A 4,688-nucleotide genomic window follows, 5' to 3' on the forward strand; every position below is an offset into this window, starting at 1 on the left:
CTAACACAGCAACATCCTAGCTTTCCCATGTTGTTTGCCATCCAGCTACTGACCAAGCATAACCCTGCTTAGCTTCAGTGGGTGACCATGTGAGAGTTGCAGAGAGCTAGCTGCCGGCTAGCTGTTGACAAATAATAATTCATTTTATTTGTAAATGGCACCTTTCTTGACACCCAAGGTCACCTTACAACATGCATTAACAGCCATACCAGAACAAATTAAACCAATAAAACATTGTCAAACTAAATTTTAAATGCATGTAAGGAGTTGCAGGTAAAACACATCGTGAGTATAAAATAACATCATAAAAGATAGTCTTGCTTAAAGAAAGCCTGCTTAAAAAGATGGGTCTTGAGAGGAGACTTAAGGGTGTGAAGACTATCACTACTCCTTAGGTCTAGGGGAAGCAAGTTCCATAGTCGAGGAGCCGTGGAGCCAAAAGATCTGCCTCCTGTTGTGCTTAATCAAGTGCAAGGTGGCACCAGGGATAAAGAGTTGGCTGATCCAAGAGTGCGAGAAGAGGTATAAATATGTAGGAGTTTGGTGAGATGTTGTGGAGCAAGATTATGAATTGCCTTGAAAATGAGAAATAGTATTTTAAAATCAATACAAAACTTTACCGTAGGCCAGTGAACCTGATAAAGAAGTGGTTTGACATGCTCCTGAGATGAAATCCTAGAGATGACACAAGCTGCATGGTTCTGAGCCAGTTAGAGTTTATGGAGAAGTTTAGAAGGAAGCCCAGTGAGAAGTGTATTCAAGATGTGAAGTAACTAATGCTAAATTAACTAAATTACTGTGTTATTGGTTGTGAATGAAGGGCAGAGACGAGTGATATCACACAAGTGGAAATTTGCAGTACGCATAATATTATTGATGTGACCTTCAAGCAAGAGTGTGCTATCCTAAATGACACCCAAACTCGCAAACAAACAGTCATTTAGGGATCATTTTATGCTATTTTGTAGGTTTTATGTTACTTGTACACATCAAATATCTCACTTTTCATACTGTGCTTAACCTCAGGTTATTTCTAAACTCACTTTTAACCCTGGGTAAAGATCAATTTTGCACCAGTAATTTTAGACAGGGTTAAGAAAGAGCAGAGTTAGTACCGCATGTATGCTGTTAACCCAGCATTGCAGCCCCCATACCAGTGTTTACTTGCTGCTGGATGCTTGGTGACAGAGACAGCCAATCAGAAAATGAGCAGTGACGATTACATCATGTCATGAAACACGGTGGTCATAGAATAATAATTCCATACATCCAAAGTGTTTTACACAATTTTAAGTGGGATCTCCTCATCCACCACCAGTGTGCAGCATCCACCTGGATGACACGACAGCAGCCATATTGGCGGAGAGGAGACACAATTCTGTTATGGGAATGGTTTGAAGGCAATGATGGACAGAGGCCACTTTGAAGGATCTCCAAGGGTTTTAAAAAGTCAAGACCTCAGTTTAACGTCTCATTCGAAAGCAGTACAGAGTCCCCATCAATATACTGGAGCATTAGGTCCCACAAAGACCACAAGTTGAGATCTCAAAAACACCACTACACACCACTCTGGCACCACGTAGCTTTTCCATGTGGTCTCCTATCCAGGTATTGACCAGGCAAAACCTGGTTAGCTTCGGTGGGGGACCATGTGAGAGTTGGAAAGAGCTAGCTGCCAGTGCTTGTGGTGTAATTAGCTTATTAAAGGGATAACTAAGTAAAAACTTCAAATGTAAAAAATATCAAAAGACTGCTGCCTGCCGTTCATCCAATCAGCAACAGTGACACTGCAAATTCGCAATTAAGAAGACTGACTATGAATTTTGGAATGTACAGTGTGAAAATCTGCTAATGAAAAAACAGGATTATTCTTTAACCCCTGGTATAGCTGAAAAATGATTACAGAAAACCCAGTGTTCTGTTTATTCAGGGTTTAGGATGACCCAGTGTTAACAATTTCAAGTGTAAAGCCCTAAGTAGGGTTTGGGTGTGTAGAGTGTTATTTTAGATTTTGTTTAAAAAACAAACAAACATCTGCCATGTTTTTTAATAATGTCAAGCTGAGCACTTTAACTTTTATTCAACTCTTGATTGAAAGTTATGACACTTCTTTTTATGACATGTGTTTTTTTTTCTTTTTTTTTTGTCAGGGCGAAGAACAGACAAGACGTCTAAGTGAATTCAGTTTGAACTGGCTGCTCTTTCAGCTGTCCTGAGTTCTTCATGAAGTCTTTGTACTAATCCATCACACAGGACTATCACGCTGATATATGACGTCCATTTCGCTCACAGCATAACCCCCGTTGGTCACATAAGGTTCATATGGCATCGTCAGCTTTGCTTTATAATTATCAAAACCTCGTCTGATCCCGCTGTTCACATCTTCCTAAATATTGATTTGTCTGAGGAGCCCTGCTAAATCAGTCAGTGCATTCAGAGCATTGATTATGGGTGGTAACAAAGGGGGAAATTCATTTGGAAAGAATTGTTTCCATTACCATGACAACCAACCATTCTTTAAAAAAAAAGGTCTGTGGCCTTCAGGTCAGGTTTGGATGAGGGTTTGGACAGGTTGATTTCGCTCAGCCTTGCCCAAAGCAATGTCACATTTGAATGCAAGGATGCTTGATTTATTTTTCCATTGAATTTAATCATATTTATAAACCACATTTCATTTTGCATAGGCTTCTGCGTATTAGCAGCTTTTTATTTACAATTATTTTGCTTGCTGTTTAAGGACCCATATATTAACTGCAAGACTACATACCATCCCTGCAGGCAGAGGACATCAACATGAAGTCATACTGATGTGGTATCCCAACATACCCCAATGTTGTAGGAATGTTGGATTTTGTTTGGAAATGAAAATTAGGTTGAACCCAACATCAGACCGACGTCAATGTCCAACCTAAAATCAACCAATTATCAACCTAATCATGTTACACCTTGACATTGTGTGGATGTTATCACTATGACATCTATCAGACATTGGATTTTGGTCACTTTCCAACACAACCTAAAATCTCCCAAATATTAATGTAATTTAAAGACGTTAATGGCTGTCAAAGTAGCATTGTCCTTGGACACTGGCTAGACATTGAATTTTGGTCACCTGACGCCATGACCTAAATCTAACCTAATATTAACACGTTATGGTGTTGTTTGCTTTTATGCTTTTTAAAATGAATTGATCAATATGAAATTAAAAAAAACTGATGAAGAAGAAGCTAACTTACTCAACTAGAACAAGTGAACTAATTAAATGTTGATTCTACAAATATGTATTTGACTATACAGGTGTTAAAGGAGTTGATATTCCCTGTTTATTGCCTTATCCAAAAGCAGACAATTAACAAAAATGGCAATTTCTTAGCTTTGTGTTGTTGTTTATTCATAAAACTGAATATTGATCCTGGAAATTAAAAAAAAATAAATAAATAAAAAAACTAAATGTTGGGAAAAGGGTTAACATTTGGGTTGATGATAAGCAAACAGTTAGTTTCTATAATCAGAGGGTCGATGAGGGAAAAGTGGACAGAAATCAAGGTTTGAATGAGGTCTTTGTTATTTATGCAAGGTTGCTGGAAGGGAGTGTCTTAGAAACACCAAGGCATGTGGTTTGCTCCTGGTCAGCAGTGGTCAGAATTTATCTAAAGTTGTCTACAAATTGGTGACAGGGAATATCATAGACCTATTGCTTTACAAAGACAGTAAAGAAGATCGTTCACACTTTATTTTGATGGTCTGTTTGTTGAATTCAAGTTACATTGCATCTACAGTACATCCCACCTTATTCTCATTAGATTGTTACCAAAAGATCTTGTCTGATCCAAGCCAATAGAAGGTCTATTGTGGTACAAGTCACACAACATTTTATTGATGGTAATAGGAGAAATCTTCTGCATATGAGGTCGTATTGCTGCAGTCCAATCTGAGTGCCTTTGATGCCCCCTGTCCGCTGTTGAAAGCAATGGCCTTGCAGTTGTCAAAACTTGATTTATAGAAGTGGAAAAATGTTACTTGATCTGATAAGTCTGCTTGCTTTTACCATCATCTGACATCGTTTGTGTACATTTACATGATTTACATGTGGAGTTGTTGGAAAAGGAAAGACCAACAAGAAGCTTTTGGAGGGAGTGTGATGATTTAGGTAAAGACACTAGCTACCTAATTGTCAGACACTTTGTCATGTTTTTCAATTTAGTGTATTACTCCTGTCAGTGTATGCATCAGTTGGAGCTCCTTTCTGCCAACTAAGAATGTTGTAGAATGCATAAGAAATTACATACTGTTATCTGGTGTTTGTCAGTTTTTGATTGTTTTGATTTTAACTTTCAGGTTGTTATAAGGTTTTGGCTTTATATGTAAACCTTTTGCTCCAACGCCCACACCACCCACTCCCAGCAAAGCTTGGCAATAGATGGCGAGCACTCTAATGAGGAGGTTTAAAACTGTGGTCTCTATTGTCTGTTGATGGAGAACCTCTTGACATCAGGGGAGTGAGCTTTACCTGCACAGCACTCACTGCTAGACATTACAGTTACCCCCCAAATCTCACTCCCGTTTAGATCATGGCACCAAGGCAATCCTTTCGGTCCGACAACCACTTGGCTGCTATGAATGGGGCTCAAACCAGACATGGGAGGCAAGTGCTTTAATTAGGAGGCTATAGACCACACTTGCACATG

The 4,688-nt window shown here is 38.8% G+C and overlaps 1 protein-coding gene across 1 annotated transcript in view; it reads left to right on the forward strand.

Moving 5' to 3' along the window:
• The window catches only part of LOC147832546 (uncharacterized), a 189,152-nt gene extending 184,858 nt beyond the window's left edge, over positions 1-4,294 (forward strand). The window contains exon 10 of the mRNA XM_087296162.1: positions 2,151-4,294. The gene's annotated coding sequence lies outside the window, so the exon portion shown is untranslated. The remainder of the gene's footprint in view (positions 1-2,150) is intronic.
• Positions 4,295-4,688: the final 394 nt, after the last annotated feature.

This window comes from Danio rerio, chromosome 19 (genome assembly GCF_052040795.2).
Source record: "Danio rerio strain M-AB ecotype USA chromosome 19, GRCz13ab, whole genome shotgun sequence".
NCBI classification, from domain to species: domain Eukaryota; kingdom Metazoa; phylum Chordata; class Actinopteri; order Cypriniformes; family Danionidae; genus Danio; species Danio rerio.